Source organism: Equus asinus, chromosome 2, assembly GCF_041296235.1.
Source record: "Equus asinus isolate D_3611 breed Donkey chromosome 2, EquAss-T2T_v2, whole genome shotgun sequence".
In the NCBI taxonomy this organism is placed as follows: domain Eukaryota; kingdom Metazoa; phylum Chordata; class Mammalia; order Perissodactyla; family Equidae; genus Equus; species Equus asinus.
The window spans coordinates 20,413,160-20,434,442 of NC_091791.1; the positions used below are offsets into that span (position 1 = coordinate 20,413,160).

The 21,283-nt window shown below is 50.6% G+C and overlaps 1 protein-coding gene across 1 annotated transcript in view; it reads right to left on the reverse strand.

The window, feature by feature from the left end:
• Positions 1-8,820: 8,820 nt before the first annotated feature.
• Positions 8,821-21,283, reverse strand: part of ADRA2A (adrenoceptor alpha 2A) — a 30,991-nt gene continuing 18,528 nt past the window's right edge. Inside the window, exon 3 of the transcript XR_011493845.1 lies at positions 8,821-10,177. The gene's annotated coding sequence lies outside the window, so the exon portion shown is untranslated. The remainder of the gene's footprint in view (positions 10,178-21,283) is intronic.

Genomic DNA, 21,283 nt, shown 5'->3' on the forward strand with positions numbered 1-21,283 from the left:
CATGGCACTCACTCACCACTGGGAACACTCAGTTGTCCACATCAAAGACGCGAGGCTGCTGGGGACTATTACATGGGAAATCTAATGCCATTCACCGCCTTGGTGCTGCCTGAACTACAGTGACTGCAGCTGTAAGAGGGAAGGTATGGGGGGCCTTTCCCCCAGACACTGTTAGAGAAGAATAGGACCCCCACCCCCAAATTAGTGGTGAAGTTTCAGGAACCAGTAAGAGAGAATCTTGGAGGAAAGGGAACTTTCTTTCACTCTTCAACTCACACTGCCTGTTCCACCCAGGATAATAGAGGGCCCTGATTACTGGTTCAGCTTAGGGGCTAGACAGTGAAATAATAAAATTACCTGACTGGTCCTTGCCTATCTGTATCAGCCAGGGTTCTCCAAAGGAACAAAACCAATAGGATATATGTGAAGCGAGAGAAAGAGATTGAGATAGATTTTACGAAATTGGCTCGCGCAATTGTGGAGGCTGGTAAATCCAAAATCCGCAAGGTAGCAGGCAGGCTGGAGGCCCAGGGAAGGCTGACGCTGCAGTGTGAGTGGGAAGGCAGCTTCTGGCAGAAATCCCTCTTCTTCAGTCTTTTTCTATTAAGGGAGAGGTCAGTCTTTTTTATTAAGGCCTTCAACTGATAAACTGAGGCCCATCTATGTTATGGAGGGTAATCTGCTTTACTCAAAGTCTATTGATTTAAGTGCTAATTTCATCTAAAAAAAAAAAACCTTCATAGAAACATCTAGAATAATGTTTGACCAAATATCTGGGTCCTATGGCCTAGCCAAGTTGACACCTAAAATTAACCATCACACCTTCATTCTGACAAAATGTTCCTCCTGAGGGAAGGGCTCGTGCAGGACAAAGATGAGTGTGAGGACAACGTCAAATAGGGTAGAGAAGGGGCTGTGGCTATCAAATTCAAACGTGATCCAGCAGGATCAAGAGAACTCAAGGGACCCATTTCCTTTCAGGGAGGTTAGATCAGAGCTTCCCCGATTTAAACGTGTACGTGAATCACCCTGGGTGGCATCCTGGGGGGCCAGGGACCTGAGATTCAGCATTTCTCTCAAGGCCCCCAGCGATTTCCCGTTGCAGGACTATGGGCCACACTTTGAGTATCAGGGTGGAGGAAGGGGTTAGGAGGCCCGGGGGTCAGACTCCCAGGTCCAGGCCCCAGCTCTACCCGCTCACATTGCAACATAACTTTGATGACGGGAGGTCTTTCCTCTACCTGAATCTCAGCGTCCTCACCTATAAAGTGGGCAGTAATAACAGCAGCGACTTCAAAAGGTCACTGTGAAATTAAAGAGAAAATGAACATGAAGTATTGTGGCACAGAGTTCAAGCTCAATAAAAGCTCTTGGCCACTACCATTAATATCTGCCCCAGATTTTAAAAGAGTCCATGTCAGGTAAGAAATAAATCTATATCCACTGATCAGCATGATAAAAGGACCTAGACATAAAACCACAGGAAGAACAGTTAATATAATTGAGAACATCCTCCCTAGAGAAGAATAGATGTAGGAAGGAGGCAGAGGGGGAGTGGAGGCAGGAAAAGAAATGATTAAGGGCTCCCTGAACATACTTGAAACAGAGCGTCATGGAAATGAAAGAGAATTATTCTGCAAGGGTCCATAAGTTAAACAAAGACCAAGACTGGAGCTTCCTAGGAGGCCAAATGGGATCGATAACAGAACACAGAGCAACCAAAGCTGCCCAGAAGTGAAGCAGGCTGTGTGGACTGAGATATCCGGCTCCCACCAGAGCCAGGCCAGCAAACTGTGCCGCCACCCCTTAGTCAAAGACCAAGAGGCTGGTGCTGCAAACTCATATGACAATTCCCCAAACCCTCCAAGCACTTCTAGAACTCAGAGCATCTTACATCCATGGCTCTCTCTGGGAACCGTCTCTAGCATGGAGTCCTAAACACCAGGCCTGCTATCCGAGGGTCTCTCCTGGGGGACACTTGGCACATTGCAAGCTTAGGCATGACGCATCAGATGATTCATTCAGATTTCTTCAATCCCATTACCAGGCCCTTTGGGAGCCAAATGGGAAAAGGAATCAGTACTATGTGCTAGTCAGAGAAGCAGTCACGTCTAAACAGCCTGCTCGCATGAACTCACTGGCCTGTCCTCCCGCAGCCTCCCAGACCAGGGCTGCCATGTTGCCAGGACGTTCGCACAGCCACACTGCTTGGTCATATGTGGAACACTTTGTATACCAGTTGAGACAGTTCCCCCAGTACTCTCTGCCGCAGCCCCTCCCCGAGGACCCCCGGACTGCACCACAGTCTAGCAACAGAAGGGTTAACACCTGGCACAGCAGAGGCCTGGGTCTGCCCAATAGCCAGCCACCAGCTGTGAAATATTTTGGACATCACCCTATACCTTCTGGATGTGTCCCCAGGACCCGCCGGCCAGGTGCTCCTCACCTCTTGCACGTGGCTGGGAGTCCCCTCCACACTGAGCACAGTCTCCTCAGGAGCTGGGACGACATGGGAAACCATTGCTTCCCAAACACATCTGCTCCACCCAGCCTTATATCCTCATTCCCTCCCCCCACCACCCTTCCCTTGTAAGATAGGCTGGAAGAGAAACAGGACGAGGAGGGCAGCACCTGGGTGGAGTGGGAATGCCTGGGCCCAGGTACAGGGCGGTGTGGTTGGACCACCCAGAGAGACTCTGCTTCACCGTGGAAAGGAGCAGCCCTCCTTGACCTCCACCCCTTGGGGGTGGGCGGCTCACGTGTTCTCCCTGCAGGGACAGTGAGCCCCTCAAGGGCAAGGACAGACTTGGATGTCAGACAGACAGGCCTGACTGCAAATCCTGGCCCTGCTGCTCGCTACTGTGTACCTGTGAGGTAAATGAACCTCCCGGAACCTCAGTTTCCTCACCTGTAAAATGGGAATGAAAATAAGAATAATATCTGCCTTGCAAGGATATCGTGAAGCTAAAAGAGATTAAAGCAGAAAAAACACTTAGCCTGATCCTTGGCATTCAGGACTGAGTAAATGAGGGAGTACCTGAGTACCTGTAGGGGTACTGAGTAATGAGGGGTACCTCATTAGAAACACCCACAGAGTAGGTTCTGTCTAAATGCTCATCAAACTGAATCGAGTTGGAGTGTGTCAGGAATACTCACCGGCTCCCAGGTCTGTCTTAAAGTGGCAGCAGTCTCCCGGCACCTCCTCACCTGTGTCCTCAGGAGCCAAGGCCAGGGAGATGGGGCTCTCCCAGTCTCAGCTCTCCCAGGGGAGACAAGAGCTCTGCAGAGTTCCGGGAGCCCAAGGTTCATGCAGCTGAAGCTGCTTCAAAGTCATAGCTCTTTCAGCCCAGGAGTGGGGAGTGTGCAGGAATTGGTGGGGAGACCTCCACGGCAGGCCTGCTCCCATCTCCATCAGCCCCAGGCAGCTTTAGCCTGGACATTCCGGCCTCTCTCTGTCTGACGCCTCCCCATCCTCAATTAAAGGGCCTCCTCTGCAGGGGCTTCTTGCAGTGAATCCAGAACAGACTTAGACCCACGCCTGTCACATCTGGCCCCAGCAGGCTCCAGTGACTGCCTGACCAACCTATTAAAACAGGCCTACAGGCAACTGCGGCCTTGGACAAGCTAACCAACCGTCAGCTGGCCCAGGCTCCTGGCGCTGGGCCTCATCAGACAACTCAGTTAACAGTCAGGCATCTGTTGTGCACCAGACTCTGTGCCCCGTACAGGGAAGAACAGGGCACTCAGTCTGCTGAGGGAGGAGGCTGGCTGTCCGATGCTGGCTGTCTGAGGCTGCCGTGGACAGGGCCACAGGGACCTCTCATAGAAGCAACGTGGAACTGCAGGGCTCCTGGGAATGCTTCCGTGGGGACAAAGGACGAAGAGCATGTCCATCAGAGAGATGCTTACACACCCGTGGAGAAGCGCCCTTGGGAAGAGGACAGAGGCAGCAAGAGAACACAGGGCTTTCCTGGTGAGGTGGGGCCACGGGAAAAGCAGGGGTGAGCACCTGAGGCAGAGGGACGTTAAAGGCCCTGCATCTGGGATCCGAAATGAGCAGCTCCAGGTGCTCAGAGAAAGACTGACCTGGAAAGGACACCCGCCTGCAGGGTAGGGGTGAGGGGTCGGGAGAGAGTGCCCTAGAAGCTGTTCTCAGGCCACACTACCCCTCTCCGTGGAGCATGGGGGGATGTCAGACCCCTAGGCCCCACGCAGTTCACACACCCACTCTCCTCTCGGTAAGAGGCTTCTGAAGAGGCCAAGCTCCTAGAGGCTGGTCTGATTGCTTTCAGCCAATCATAGTGGTCCTTTGGGCATGGTCGCGCGATTCTGGCCAACGAGATGCAAGCCTGCTGGAGGGCCCTGGGAAAGGGCTCCTTGCAGGAAAGCGATGGCCACCAGGTGGCAACCATATGGACGTGGCACCTAGAGATACGGCATCCGTCTAGGGACCCTGAGGGACGCCATCCTGGAGGCAGAGCCTAGAGAACCTCGGAGCAGTTGGAGCTGGAGCCCAGGGGCCTCACTGCCTCTGGGCTCGTTATGAGAACTAATAAATTTCCTACTGCCCAAGCCCGTGCGTGAGGGTTTGTTACCGGTTTCTGCGGACCTTCCGAGAGATTTGGGGAGCCAACCTCCTCTCCTCTTCTCACATTTGCTGAGAAACATCCAGAGCTTACCCAAACTAGGGTTGCCAAATAAAACTAAGGTTAGCAAATAAAAATTCGGAACACCCAGTTAAATTTAAACTTCTGGTAAACAGTGAATAATTTTTCTAGTATAAGTATGTCCTTACTATATTTGAGACATACTTATACTAAAAAAAAATTATTCATTGTTTATCTGAAATTCAAATTTAACTGGGTGTCCTCATTTTATCTGGCAGCTCCACTCCAAATCCCACGTTTTCTCTCTCCAAGTAGTGGACTATCCTCCAAAAGGGTTTCGTGGCCCCGAGGGGCGTCTGGGATGGCACCAATACACCCCCTGGAGCAGCGTGGGAGGTACTCACGGAGCCCCAGGGACCCCCCTGCAACCCACTCTATGCTGCGGGGTTAGGGCTGGAGGAGGCCCAGTGGATGGCCCCTCCTGCCTGCCAGGTCCTGACAAATGGGGAAGAGAGGAGTGAGGAGGAGGGAGACGGAAATATCCCCTGGTTGGCTGAGAATGCCCGTTTGAGGGAATGTGGCTGAGAACTGCAGGCCCCTGGGCCTCCTAATACTGAACCCCAGAATTAGACAAATCCCCTACCCAGGCCCAGGCGGCCCTGGACCCCCCAACCCTGTCCTTCTGTGAGTGTGGCAGGGGTGGGCCTGCCGTCCCCCTAACTCACCCTGTGACCAAGAACAATGGACACACGGGCAAGAGGAAATGGTGAAGGTCGGCACAACCTGTCTCTGCTCTGAAATTCACCCATTGGCTAATGCCTTCATCCCACTTTCCTCCCCGCTTCCCTGCCACCTCCTTGGGGAAAGAGAAGGCTGGAGTACAGGGCTAATGGAAGGGCCTCCACATGGAGGGATCAACACCGGGCCTTGATCCCACCCTCATCCTGTGGGCAGCCCTTAGGAAGCCCCTGTCACCCTCCATGGCAGCAGGCCACTCACACAGATGCCCTTTGATGACTTGGCCTGGATCATGGAGTTACTAGTCAAAATGAGCCGTGGCCAACACACAGAGGTCACCCCTAACCTCACTGTGCCTCAGTTTCCCTGTCATTGAAAGAGAGGAAGAGCATTTACCTCAGAGGCTTGTTTCTAGCTAGGCCTGCAGAGCGGCCACCAGGCACAGAGGGCGCTCGGCATGGGCTGTGGCTGTTGCCATCCCTAACTCTGATCAGGAGGGGAAGTTGGGGTGACTAGGCAAGAATGAGGCTCTTGAGGGAAAAGAGAAAAGAAGAAAGGGAGGGCAAAGCTAACTTAGTGTGAGATCCATACATGGAGGGCAGCTAGGGGGCAGGCAGGTGTGAGGAGAAGAGATAAAGAGATGAGCGGATGAGCAGATGAGTGGAGGCCGGGCTGTGCTCCTAGGTGAGCTCAGAGTGGAAGCAATGCCCTGCAGGGAGCATGGGAACAGAGGAGGGGAAGCCCTCTGTCCCCCATCCCACCCTCAGAACCTGATGGCCTTGGGGTGCCGGCAGGCTATGACTCGGCGTGGCTGCAGACCCAGCCAGAGCAGGATGTTCATGGGACCCAAACAGAAGCCACAGTAAACCAACAGCAGAGACAATGAGGAAAGATAAAGGGCGACTGGCTAGACCCTTGGATCCCCCAAGTTCACAACAGATTCCAGACTCAGGCGTTCATTCACTCACTTACTCACATATACCTTCATTCATTCATTCATTGAACAAAAATGGATTGTCTCATCTTCCCTGGGCCCTGTGCAAAGCCCTGGGGATATGACGGTGAACACAACAGCCATGGCCCCTGCCTCCGCTTTCTTATATTGGGAGAGATGGACCCAAACAAATACATGAAATAATTGCACATCATGGAAAGTTCTGTGAAAGAAACATGAGAGCTGAGATAAAGAATTGTAAGGAGTCCAGTTCACAAAGGTGATCAAGGAAATCCTCACTGAAGTGGTGACATATTCCCTGGGATCTAATGGCTATGAAAGAGCCAGCTTTGGGAAGAACTTTTCAGGCAGAAAGTGCAGCAAGTGCAAAGGCCCTGAGGAGGAAAAAGGCAAGAGGATTTAGGGCAGCAAGACCAATGCCCAGCCCTGCCCTCTCAGAGGCCACAGTGCTTCCTCCACATCCCGCCAGGGGTAGAATGGCTCAACCTGAGGCTGGGATGACACCTGTTGAGTGAAGGACTGGGAGTAGGCTCAGGGACATGACTAGGACAATGGCTTCTGAATGTCCACTCATCTAATGGAGAGTCAGTCACCACAAAGCAGTTAGAAAGCATAGCATGCCTACTTGTGAGGCCACAGTGTGGGGAGGCTCCCTGAGGGCTGGAGGCCTCTGGAAGGCTTTCTGGAGAAGCCTCACAGGGGGCCCTTTTGGACAGGCTGGGGGTGTCCAAGAATGTGAACAACAGAAGACAGGAGTGAGCCCTGGCTGTCTGCAAGCGGAAAAGAAACAGTTGTGCCCTGGGTCCACTGCAGGGCAGCGACGACGTCACAGGGGAGAGTTTCCCTTGTTCTTGCTGGGGTGGAGGGAAAGGAGAAAACCCAGAAGGGTGTTTGTTGGCTGCCCACCCATCTCCCAAACCTCTTTTCCCCTTCATAGCCAAACCCAGGTTGACACCCGGACAGCGACCCTCTATACACACACACACACACACCCTCCCATGTGGTTTGGAGTAACTGAAACCTCCGGATTTAGGCCTCAATTGACTTAAACCAATCAGCACATTCCATCTCCTGTGGTCAGAGTCATTGGTCCGAGGGACCACATGGAATTGAATCCCATCCAATGAGAGGGATCCCCACGACTCTTGCCTGGGGCTGTGAGCCCAGGTATGAAGCCTGAGGCAGCAGGCAGTCACTGTGCAAGCAGAAGAGAGCTGGAGAGAACCTGGGTCCCTGGTGACATCACTGAGCCCTAATCAACCAATCCCGCAGCTGCCCACCCCCAGGCTTTCTGGTTCCACGAGCCAAACGTTGCTTTTCATGATTAAACCAGTTCGAGCTGGGCATTCTACTCCTCACAAAGACAGCAAAAGTTGCCGTGCGTCTCGTATGTGTTGGGTCCTGAATTAATTATACACGTATATACCTTCATCTTCACCCTAAGGCACTTGCCGTTCCCCATCCGGAATCCACACTCTATAAGGCGCTTCCTAAGGCTTCAAATATCCTTATCTAAATTTGCACCGTATGGTCTGTGGCCTAACCTAATGGAGGTCAGACATACTTATCAGGGGTGAAATAACAGGGGTTCGAGACAAGGGCTGGCTAGAAAGACTGTCCAGCATTCTGGCCTTTGCATAAACACAATTCAAGAATCCAGAAGGCCAGCCACCTACCAAAGCACTGAGACTAGAGTGCTCTTTGGTCTGTGGGCCCCACCCCCTGCTTAAAGGAGAGGTCTGTCACTTGGTCTGCCTAGAAGGGTTGGGGGTCTTGCCATCAAAACACCATTTCCTCCCCCTGGAGTGTGGAGCAGGAAGAGCAGGAAGCATTCTGAGCTCTTAAGGAATGGGCCCGACACTTTAGTAGTTACTCACCTAGAGTTCTTCACGGGGCAGAGTCTGGTCTGAAACTCACTCTCATTGCCACATATCTCCAAGCAGCAACAAGAAGAAGCAGAACTCCAGTCCAACAGCAACCTTGGAAGCAGCATATTGACCCAAAAACCCTGACACTGGTTGAATGGCCACGTTGATTTAGATTCCTTCCCAGCTGCTTCTTCCAGGTTGTTGAGAGGATTCACGATAAGAGATGTGAAGTATTGGTGACCATTGTTATCATCATTCTGGTTACTATCTGGGCCTCTATCCTTTAATCAAAAAACCTCCCCATGGTGGGAGAGGAGCTGAGAAGAGGAGGGGAAAGGAAACAGGGGAGTTGTTTGCTGACATTTAGGCCATGGCGTGCCCAGCCAACATTCCCAGTCCCCAGAGGCTGCAACGTATTAAATCCAGGACACATGGGGCTTGAAGAGGCTCTTCCACTGGTGGCCAGAGCCCACCCAGGGCCCTCCACAACCACGGTAATGAATCCCCATCACCCTAATCTTGTGGCCACACAGGAGCTGCTAGAGCCGTCTTCCCTTTGTCACCCACCAGCGACACATGACTTTGGGATATGGCTATTTGATGCAGGCACACTTTGTTATGGAGATATTTTGGCAATGATTATAAGAATAATAACATCAGAAATAGTCATTTTATTGCACTTTGTACATAGTAAACAAAATAAATGCTAGCTGAGTTCTTTATATGAATGTTCTCATAACACAATACCTTATGAAATATACAATGCAGAAAGTGAAGCTTTAAAAAATTAAGAAATTTGCCCAAACTTGCAGAGTGAATTACCATTGGGATTTGAATGTAGACAATCTCATTCCAGAACCCGTACTGCTAACCAGTGTTTTAAAAAATACCAACAGAATTTGGGACAGAAGGTACAGAAGTAGACAATCAGATTCTAAAGTTCAGATGAAAAGATAAACGAACTAAAATATCCATGGAAACTCTGAGGAGCTATGGGAAAGAACATACTATAACATTCCCAATAATTAAATCAGTGTGTCACAGCATATGCCCAGACAAATATCCCAACAGAACAGAATAAAAATGTGAGAACTTGTGGAATTGAGTGTGTGATAAATGTGACATCTCAGGTCAGTGAGGGAAATATGGATAAATCAATAAATGGTATGGGGTCATCTGGAGAAAAATAACGTGGGCTCCATACCCCACACCATACACTAGGATAAACCCCAAATGGATCAAAGATTTAAAACTAAAAATATATGAAACCGTGAGATGCCTGGAAGAAAACAGCAGAATTTCTATTCAGCCATGGTTAGAAATCTCTAGCCAAGGCTCAAATTCCATAAGTCATAAAAGAAAAGTTAGATCAATTTAACTAATAAAGATAAAAACTTCTGCATGGAAAAAAAGTGATGAGCAATGAAAAACTGGAAGAAAATATTTATAACCCATATCACAGACTGAGGGCTAATCTCTCGAAAATGGACAAACTCTTACAAATTGATAACAAAAGGACAATAACACAAATGGATGTGAGTAGACACTTCTTAGCAAAGGAAACATAAATGGCCCTTAAATATACGAACAGTTGCTTGACCTTATTCATAAGAAGAGAAACGCAAATGAAAATTACACTGAGATATTGTTTATCTATCAAGTTGGCCAAAAGCCAGGAGTTTATCTACTCTGTCGTAGAGATTGTGGAGAAACAAGCTCCACATTCGTTATTTGGGGGAGACCCCCTGGAGGGGCAGGTAATATCTATTTGGTAATATCTATGAAAATTACAAGTATTGCACGTGCCAGTTAACCCGGTAATTCCTCTTCTGGGGGCTTCTCCTACAGATAGTCTTGCAAGCACGTGAAGTGACATATTGACAAGGTTATTCACTGCAGCATAATTTATTACAGCAGGTGAAGATGAGAAACAGCCAAGCGTCCATCACTCGGGATGGCTCAATAAATCATGGTCTCACGGCATGTCCACCCCGTGAAGGGCTGTGCAGCTGTTGGAAAAAAAATAAGAAAAATGAGGAAGCGCTTTACGTACTGATACAGAAAGAACTCCCAGATATATAACGATTAGGGGACAAGTGCAGAACAGTGTTTATAATATGCTATGTTTGGTGTAGAACACTGGAAGGGGGATTTTTTCTTATTTACTCATATTTTCAAAAAGAAACTGAAACGTACAAAAGAAACAAATAAAGCTGGTTGTTGGCACACCCAGAGGCACTCACAACTGGAATATACAACTATGTACTGGGGGCTTTGGGGAGAAGAAGAAGAAGAAAGAAAAAAATGTGATTGCCTTTTAAGGGTCAGGGGGCAGGAACTACACGGGGGCTGAGGTGGGTGGGAGATTTTTCACTCTCAACCGTGTTTTTTAACTATGTAAACATATTACCTATTCAAAAACTTAAATTAAAAAAATCAATATTACATTTTCAGGTTTTTTTCATGATTTATGAAGCACCATGTGAAAACACACATCCTCCCCCACTGCCTCAGCCTCCTCCCTCCCCAGACCCTGGCGTGAGGCTCAAAGACCATATAAGTGAAAAAAATAAGGGTCAAAAATAACTGCTGGGTGTGTTTCTTGGAAATTAAAAACAGCAATTTTGCATTTTGATGGGGCTATATCAGAATATCTCGCATCCGGTCACACCAGTAGGAAACTCAGAGAGCGCCCACATCCAGGATCCAAAGCACCCCCACGCCCCATGCTCTGCCTCACCACCCTCGTGGTTCCCAGGCCTGGCTGCACCTTAGAATCACCTGGAAAGCTTTAAAAATAATGTCAATGGCCCTACTCAACACCAAACTAGTCAGATCAGACTGGAGCTCCCGTGATGCCCGCTCTCCGCCCCGGGCACTGGTTACAGTTGGTACCGCATGATTGTGCGTGCGATTGTCTGACTAGTGTTTCCCTCTCTTGGACACTAAGCTCATGGGTGCAGGATCTGCGTTACTCTGCTCACCACTGTGTCCCGTTTGCCCAACAAACAGTGCTTATAAATACTAGATAGATGAATGAATGAATAAATGAATGAATCCTGGGACCAGAGAAGGAAGCAGTGGGCAGGGAGATGATAAGCAATAGCTCCGCCAAGAGGAGGCCCCTCGGTGAGACCGCCGAAGCCGAGCGGCCCACAGTGAGGGGCACAGGATCAGGTTCACAGCCCCCAACCAGGCCTGGGCCCCTTACAGAGCTGTGTCAGGCAACTCATTTTCTCCAGGGAGCTGATCAATCCTGCCACGGGCCAAGGAAATATTGACCCACAACTTTGACGGGTTGTTGAGGGCCTTCTGATTGACACATGACACTAAGTGCACCCCAGGGCAAAAAGCAAGGCTGGGCCCTCTGCTCGGGACACCATCACTTCCAGAGCCACTAATGCAGCCCATATGTGCACATGGGAGAAACTGACCAAATGGTGAAATGCCGTACGGAAGGTCCTGCCCCACGTTCTTGGCCTTTCTCCTTAGAGTGGCCAAAAGGAGTCAGGAGAACTGGCTTCTGGACCCAGCGCACCACTCAGCGCTGTGCCCATGGAGAGATCACCTGGCCTCTCTAGGCCTCACTTTCCTCATGAGTTAAATGAGGAATAATTCCTACGGCTCAGGCTTACTGTGGCACAACATGCAGAAGTGGTCTGGAGGAAACAAACCACATCCCACCACCCAAAGCAGCTCACAGAGCAGTGCCTGGGGAGTGGGGGTTGAGGGCCCCTCCTTGGGAAGTATCCCCGTGCCCCTAGCATCTTCACTCGGGTGGCTTGTCGCCCAGGGAGGCGCAGGGAGTCCTAGAGAGCCAGAGGGCAGGGACCAGGAGACAAAGGGTCAGTAGGAGCCACTACCAAGGTGGACACAGGAGCCATGTCTAGAGAAAGTTGCTTCCGAACCCAAACCCAAAGGGCATGAGGTGATGGTGCACCCAGGCATGTGGCAGAGTGAAGGAACCGAGGTGAGGTGCTTAGAGTATGGGGTCCACAGGGAGTTAGGGGGGCCTAGAGTGGACGCAACAGGGGTTTCTACCAGGTCGCCCCCCGCCTTCCCATCCAGGTTCAAGTCCATTTCAGACCCAGCCCCTCCAGCATGCCTCGAGCCTACCAATAACAGTAAAATGAATGCACACATGGTAAAAGCTTTCTGAGCCAGGGGCTGTTCGAAACCCTGTGTAGGTATTATCTCTAGTTATTGTTATCACCACCATCTGTCAGATGAGGAGACTGAGGCACAGAGGGGTTAAATAACTTGCTTAAGCCTCTGAGACTCTGCCATCCAATACGATCGCCACCAATAGCATGCAGCTATTGAGCACTGGAACGTGGCTGGTTTGAACCGGGATGCGCTGCAAGTGCAAAATACACTGTAGTTCAAAGTATGAAAAAAACTGTAAAATCTCATTACCAATTTTTATATTGATTTACCTGTTGAAATGATAATGTTTTGGATACATTGGATTCAATTAATTCAATTAGATTCAATTATTAAAATTAATTTCACCTGTTTCTTTTTACTTTTTTACTGCGGCTACTAGAAATTTTTAAATCGCATATGTGGCTCACGTTAGGTTTCTATCGGAGAGTGCTGCTTTGAGGAGTAAGTTGGGGGAACAGGGCCTGGCAAACATTTTAGCCAGGCCAGACACTGTTTATGACTGAAGCTCATCTTGCACAACTTTCCGAGGATGGATCTTTTTCCCCGACTGACAGCAACGGGCCACATCCAGACTGTGCATCTGTCAGCTCTCGCTGTTGGTCTCTCTCTCCTGAGCCCTGAGCACTCAGGGCAGATGCTACGAGTAAGTGCCGGGGCATGGTGCCAGGTCCCAGCACAGCCTCAGTCAGGGTCAAGAGGGTGATGATGGAAATGACCCTTTTGGAATCCTCATCGCCTCCTCGAGAGAGAAGCTGTGAGGGCCCGACTGGGCCTGCTGAACTTCTCCGCCCTATGGGGTGGGCCTGAGGCCTCAGACAGCCCAGTTGTCCCGGGGGCAGCCCTTGTACGTGCCTGAGCTCCTTCTCCTCTCCACTCACGCTCAGCTCCAAGGGGCCTGGGGACCCCCTTCCCTCCCTGGCTGCACTCGTCCAAGGCTGCCGTGCCTGGGGCTGAGAAGGGATGGGTGATGGGTTAGGACAGTGGCTTTGGGAGGGTCACCCTCCTTCGCTGCCTTTCAAGTTAGTGGGAGAAGCTGAGTGTGAGGATGAGAGAGGGCCACAGTGCACTCCTCTCCAAAAGATGCCACCTGCCACACAGGCAGACACATACATTAATGTGCCCAGCCCCGGCACATGCTGTTCCTTGCCTGGAACAGCCTCCCCACTTGACAAACTGCCACTCTTCCTTCAATCCTTGGCTCGGGCCTCTTGTTCTCTGTGACACCGTCCCCGCCCTCCTCCAACCTCTGCCCCACTGCCTCACCTGAGACTACCCTCCACTGAGGCTCGGTGCCACCTTCCCCACCCCTGGGCTCACCAGGGGAGGATTAGAGACACAAGCCTTGCCTGGAGAAGCCAGCTCAGATGTGACACCAACTACTCAAAACAAGCACTGTTTTATCTCAACCTTCCCTTTTTTATTCCAAACACGAAATGGAGAAGTTTTATCAAGCGCATTTAATCACTGCTCTTCCTCCTCTGCTCTCCTTACAAGGAGGGTGATTTAAGCCGCGTCCTTGGCAGGCTGGAACAAATGGGAATAGAAATTCAGACTGCTTTAACACACGGCCAGGAGCTTCTCCTCACGTTGGTTCAGTCTATAAACCTTTCCATCCTCCCCTTCTGTGAGCCAGGGATGATGCCACACTGCAGAACCATACAGCGGGCCCCATCCTGTGGAGGCCGACGGGCTAATGGGGAACCAGCTTGCTGCATCTTCAGGTGTCTGTTTCTATGTCCACCACGATAACAGGGAGATGAACAGAATGCTGGGGCAAACAGAGGATGGGGACTGTCTGGAGGGATCAGGTAAGACTTCACAGAGGAAGTGACGTATTAGCTGGGTCTTAAAGGATATGAAGAAAGGGAGAGATGTTCCAGGCAAAGGGAACAGCATATGCAAATGCAAGGAGGTATAAAAGAACGTGTGTTGAGGAGACTAGGGAGGAGGGTTGGGTCCAGAATTTGAAGGGCCACATGCGTTGCTGCAGACAGCAGGGAGCCGTTGGTGTCTATGTTATAGGAAGTTCACTCCAAAAGCTGAGTAGAGGATAGAGGATTCTGGAGTGTGTAGGGCACTGTGCTGGGTGCAATGTATTGGAGTCCCTGTATAAGATGACTGACCTTTTATTTTAAAGTTCTTATGACTACAGATGGGACAGGCAGGGGTAGGGAAATTTAATTTAATCCCCCAAGTAGGGGATAGCACAGGCACCACCACTCCTCTGTCCGTGCCCATGGCAGGCATTGCTAATCAATCACAGCATCCTCCTCATCCTACAACTGAGGAAACAGATAGGGATAGAAAGGTGGGCCCAGGGCCCCACCAAGTTAGGAAGCAGCAGAGCCAGGACTGGTGGCCACAACCATAGTGGGTAGTGACCAATGTGGTAGGCTAGGGGTTCAGACAGACAGGGGTGTGTAGCCGGGTTTTTCCATTTACTGGTTGAGCATCTGCACAGTCACTTATCTTCTCTGAGCCTCAGTTTTCTCAGCGGTAAAATGGGGACGATGATATCCCTTCACAGGGTGGGTGGGATGGGGTAATAAATGCCAAGTGTGAGTCCAGAGCCAGGCACGTAGCAAGTGCTCGACAAACGGTAACACTTAGTAATATTAATAATACTATTATTTCTCAGTGCTAATACACCTCTCTCCACATGCTTGCCCGATCTTCCTGCCTCCCCTCACTGCAGGGTGCCCATCTTTGCTACCTTTCAACACGCTGCCAAGGAAGCTGGTGTGAACAACTAATTCTGTAAAGAGCCATGGCACAGACAGCCGCAGGCCCGCGTCGGATGTCTCTGTTCTGTTCTGGATGAGCTGAGAGACATCCTTTGTCCTCTTGGCAGTGAAGGGTGATGAGGACAGGTGGCTGCAGTGTGGGCTCGGCTCTGACCCGGTATTGTCCGAGCAGTTGCTGCCCTTTATGGACCTGTGGTTTCTCAGAAGGGAATTATCTTGGAACCTCAGCAATATTAGCATGTGGCCGGCTGGCCAGCTGCCTGGAGCCCCATCTGTAGGGGACATGAAAACCTCATTGGAAATTTAATGTGATAGGGAACATTTAACACAGCTGTTCTCAGGGAAAGTCCTATGATGTTGGAAGACGTTTTGGACAAGCTGTTTTGCGGGAGCGAGTGCTCTCTCACTGGTGTGTGCTAAGAACATAACATGATCCCTGAACAGGGTGGAGACAGCGCTCTGATGAGCTTTTGGTTTGCTGGGGGTGTTTGGGGCCAGAGCTGAATGGTTTGGGACCGTGGAGAAGAGGCTGAGGACTAGCACCCCGGGTCCTCCCTGATCTCCGAATTCAGGAGGACAGAGCTTTTAGGTGGTACCTAATGAATTGCCAGCCTGATGCAACCTCATCCTTTGGCCAGCTCTGCTTGGTACCTGCCAGGGCAGCACAGGCCTCAGGGTCTGAGGGACAGCTGCTGTGAGCTCCATGGAGTGCCTTCCATGGAAACCCTAGAACCCCCTTCCCAGGGGGTGTGAGGGTCTCTCTGTCTTGAGTCTGAGCAGAAACAGGAAAGCTAGATAGAGAGGAAAGTGAGGGGGTATCGGGCATCTAACTCTCCTGCTTTTATGTCACTCACCGAGAGTATCAGGCAGATGTGGGTATTAGACAGACGTTGTGGGAACTCCCTGAATGGGTGCCCAGCAGCAAGGGCCAACCCAGTCACACTGAGAGGAAAATGGACCCCGGCGGGAATTCAGGTGGTCCTGGAGGTGGGTGTGGGGAACAGGGCATGTGTCATTAAGGCCACTGACCCAGAGGCAAAGGCTGACCCTGTGCCTTCTGGTCCCAGTCCTACTTGGCATGTCATGGCCCGCGGGGTGACTGTGGACTGAGGGTTGGCGCAGCACTGCTCCTCCACAGGCAGAACCCTCACGCTTTACTTCTCGGTGACAACAGCAACCTCCCTGCCACCCGGTAAGAGTGAGGGATGATTCCAGCATCTTGCCCTCCCCATGGGCTAAGAGGGCCATCCAGCTGGATGTCCAGCTCCTTTTACATGGATACTCCCTGGAGACAGCGAGCTGAGGCCCAGACGACAGCCAGCACATGCTAAGTCCCTGTCATATGGCAGGTACCCTTTAGGTGGCTCCTACTGCACATGGTCACTAATCCTCCTGACCAGCCTGCAAAGTCAGTGTTAGAGCCACCACTTTACAGAGGAGAAAACCAAGGCCCAGGTTAAGGACTCAGCCCCAGTTTGGCCAGGGACCTTGCCCTGGTCTGGAAGGAGCCTTCCATGGGTGTCCTACACTTCTAACGGTGACTACAAATGAGGTCTCTATTCTGCAGCATGGCCCTGCCTGCAGGGTCCCAGTGGGGTTTGCAGGGGTCCATTCCTCCATGGTTCAGGGTACTCAGAGCTCACAGGTGCCGGCTGGTTTTAGGTGTGGGAGGCGGGTTCCTCAGCCCAGCCAGGTGACGGGCTCTCAGCCCATGAGGGACATCAGGGCTCTGTACACCACGGTGAAGGGGAAGACAATATGTGCTTGTTTGCAAAGCCCAGCGAGGGAAGGGGGTGCTTGTCGAGGGAATGGGGTGCATATGCAGAGGGTTGGGGTGGGACCCCCTCTCACAGCACCTTGCAGACTGTTCTAAAGCCAGGGATTTGGGGGTTCAGGACACCAGGGGCCAATATCACTTTCCTTCTGCTTCTTGGGGTGGGGCTGGGCGACGTGAGAAGGAAAGGCAGGCCCTAGGCCCGGTCAAGCACGAGAGGGGAGGGTTGAAAGTCCAGTGAGGTGTTTGTTTGTCCCATTTGCTTGCCAAAGCCACAGGGAAGCTGACTGACTGGCATCTGGAGCACAGGGCCCGGATCTTCCATGGAACTTGAGCCTTGCTGTCATTCTGGAATTCTCCGCCGGCAGAGGGCAGGGGGAAGTGGTCAGATAGAATCTCACGTCTTTCCTAGCCAGGGGCTAAGCAGGCCTTCTTGGGCCAAGGAATATGGCTGCCCTGCCCCCTTAGGGGCCCAACTAGACGATTTCTTGTTTATATCACACTCTGCAACTCCCTTCTCTTTCTGCAGGCCAAAGCGGAAATTGGAAGGCAAAACCTGGGGCAACAAGGCCTTGAAAATTTCCAAGTGTGTGGGAGAGAGAGTGACAGGTTTATGATGATTACTGTGTGATTCTGCTGCTTTATAGGAAAAGTAATCCCAGGTTACTATTTTTTAAATGGTACTGTCTCAAGGTTGTGAACTTGATTCTTCCCCATCAACACCTTGTATTTATTTTGGTGTTTTGTTTTTATTTTTTTTTTATTTTTTGGTGAAGAAGACTCTCCCTGAGCTAACATCTTTGCCAATCTTCCTCTATTTTGTATGTGGGTTGCCTCCACAGCATGGCTGATGAGTGGAGTAGGTCTGCACCCGGCATCCGAATCCATGAACCTGGGCCGCCGAAGCAGAGCACGCAGAACTTTAACCTCTCAGTCACGGGGCCGGCCCCAACAGCTTGTATTTATTTTGAATATGATTTCTTGGGAACTTTTATATTAAGCTTTCCTAGCTGGTGCTGCTTAGTTTGGACTAATGTCAACATTAGGCTGTATTTCCCTGGGGCAGGAATAGCAAATGTGCCTCATTTCATGTGCTACGTCAGCTAAATGGTGGTGGCAACCTGCAGCTCTGTGTTGGAAAGAAATCCGTAGCCAAAGCCAGACTCAGCAGGTAATAGTGCTGTGAGTGATTAGCAATGCCTGCCATGGGCATGGGAGAGAGGAGTGGTGGCATCTGTGTTATCTTCTCTTTGGGGAATTCAATTAAATTTCCCCACCCCTGTCTGTCCAGTCTGTAGTCATAAGACCTTTAAAATCAAAGGTCAGTCCTCTTAGACATGGGGTGCAATACGCTGTGCCCAGTGCAGCAACCTGCACACTCCAGAATGGTCCAGCCTCCAATCAGCGTCCAGGGTGAACTTCCTACAAAATAGACACTAACCACTCCTCACTGCCCACAGCAACACCAGTCACTCTTCAAATTCTGGACCCAGGTCTCCTGCCTAGTCTCATCAACGATGCTCCTGCATGAGCACTTTGTAGTCTAGGCATGTCAAACTTCTTACCGTGCCCAGAATTCGTAGTGCTCTTTTATACCTCCTTGCATTTGCACATGCTGTTCCCTTTGCCTGGAATATCTCTCCCTTTCTTCATATCCTTTAAGACCCAGCTAACACGTTGCTTCCTCTGTGAAGTCTTCTCTGATCCCTCCAGATGGTCAGCCCCCGTTGTCTGGTTTCCCACAGCAGTCTGTTCATTTCTCTATTACAGTGGTAGACATATAAACAGACAACGACAGAAAAGCATTCTGTAAACTGCAAAGGGCTGTGACCGCCGAGCGTCTCCTGGCGTTCCTGTTGAATTCGAGTGAATTCCTCCAGTGGAGAACATCGCCCCTCTTGGCTCCTCATGACTGGAAGGCACTCGTTTCTCCTCTTCTCCTGGGAAACGCTTTCAGAAATAAACACGCTCAGTGTCAAGCCCCAATCACGCCAACTTTAGGCGCCTCAAATCCTGAGTCCTGATGTTCCTTCCTTCATGCGCCCGCATGATTCAGAGCAATCACATGATGACACGCGAAGCCAGGTTATGTGGGGCCCCGACATGGGGAAATGGCTGGATTTTTCCCATGTGAATAAGTGACACAAGATATGAAAATAGAAATGGACAGAGGAACTCCGCTGCACTGCGGATTGGTCTCCCTGAGCTAAAAAGGAGAACGGGGTTTTAAGACCCAGGCAAGATCAACAATGAATTGGCTTATGGGGAGGAAAAGAGATGGCATTTTCTTGAACTAAGGGCACTAAAAATAGTGTGAGGTTTTCCAAGAGGCTGTAGTGGTACTTTAGGGTGTAGCCAGGAAGCGTTTCTTTCCACAGCTATGGGCGCCCTCAAAGCCTAAGCCGCGCACAGTGAGGACTGGTCGCTCCCCACACATTGCTGGGGCACGGCGCCTCCCCGGATGCCCTCCCTTGTCCCCGACGCTGAGCCAAGTCGCCCCATGCCCTGCGTTGCAGCCACTCCTCTGAGCAGCATTTCTCGAACGTTTGCACCAAAGCACCCCAACAGCAGAGAAGAAACGCAAAAGAGGAGTGGGGAAAGAGTGGGATCTGAGACTTGCCTGTGGAGGTTATGCAAGCATGAAATTTCCTCCGAATCTCAGTTTTATCCTAAGAATTCGTGAGAATATCTCAGTCTACTCCAAAACAAAAGTCCAACTTTATATTAGTGTTTAAAAATCAGTTTGTTCCCCAATCTCATGGTTACATTATCACTCTTGCAAGGAGAGCTGTGTTTACCCTGTGAGTCAAGAGCCCCCTGGCTCAACGCTGCCAGTGTGTGATGCCCCACAGTGACGAAACAGAAGCCTTTGCTGAGAACCTCAGCCCCGGAGCAACATCAGCCACTGAGGCAACTCATTCATTCATCCATCGGTTCATTTATTAATTCACTCACCAGGTATTTAATGAGCTTCTTTTAAATGCCTAGAACTAGGGATGAAGCAAGAAGGGTGCTAGCCCTTCAGGAACTCAATCTCACGGAAGAAAAAGCCAAGGAGCCCAGCTGTGACCCTGCTCTGTGACAAGCGTTCCAACAGGGAATGATCACGCAGGCTTTGGGAGCAGGGAGGTGGGAGAGCCTTCCTTCCAGGCAAGGTGCAGGCCGGGCCACTCCAGCCCAACAGTTAAGATCATGCATCATTGGGCAAGAGGGTTGACTGCTCAGTTTCCTCATCTATAAAGTGGGTATAATAACTTCATGTGGTTTTCATGGGCATTAAATGAGTTACACAGTGCAAAGTGCTTTCTATTAAGTGTTCAATAAATATTATATATTAAGCTGAGACCTGAGGAATGGATGGAACTGGGATGCAGGGGTGCAGCAGAGATAAAGAATGGGGAGGGGAAGAGTGTGTTCCAGACAGAGGGAACAACACGTTTAAGAACAAATGTTCAATAAATATTTGTTGAACAAACAAATTCTTTAAAGGAAGTGAGAGTAACGCAATCTTGATAAGCCACACCCTTTATCTATTGTTCCCTGGTACACGTGTGTGCACCTGAGCCAGACGCCCACAGGCAAGACCACTGTATTTTCTAACTCAAGCATCAAATTCTTAAGGGCAGAGATTGAGTCTTTCCCCTCTTGGGGTCCCATAGCCCTGAGCCTTTAATCCCCTAAGGGTGGCGAATTCCCTGCTCTGCTCCCTCCTTCTGCTATTTCATCACCACTTCCATCCTGGGGAATTTGTCCAAGATCACTGGAGACAGCCTCATGAACAGAGCTGAGAAAGGCAGACAAGGGGCAAAGAGCCCAGAACTTGTGATCAGAGGCCCTGGATTCAAGTCCTCCCTGTGCCAGCTAGCAGCCCTATGACTTTGGGTGAGTCACCTAGGACGCCAGTCCAGAGAGGACACTGGGCCCCCATGATGAGCAGGTTGGAGGTTTCGATGCAGTAGGGTGACCAACCATCCCATTTTCACAGGATTGAGAGGTTTCCTGGGATTTACTAGTTTCAACACCAAAACCAGGGAAGTCTCAGGCAAACAGGGACAAGTTGGTCACTCACAGCCTTGCTTTTCCCTCCCAGGTCCTGCCTCCCCACCCACCTAGACCTGAATCACAGGTCAGAGCAGCATCTGAAGCCTTCGGTTTCACAGCTGACCCATGGGGCCGCATCTACGCAGAAGGAAGGAAGAAGAGGAAGAACAAGCCTTTGGTGTTGCACCATGACGTTCACACACCGGAGGCTGGCACCAATCCACTGTTTGAGGTGGGAGGGCCAGGCCAGAGTTCCTCAGAGATTCCATGTACAGCCAAAACCAAGCTAGCCAGGGTGTCTACAGGCTGGAGGGCAGCAGAGGCTGGTCTGTGCTACTCTCCAAAGGGTTAGGGTGACAGAATTTATGACCCCAGTGGCACTGAGCCCA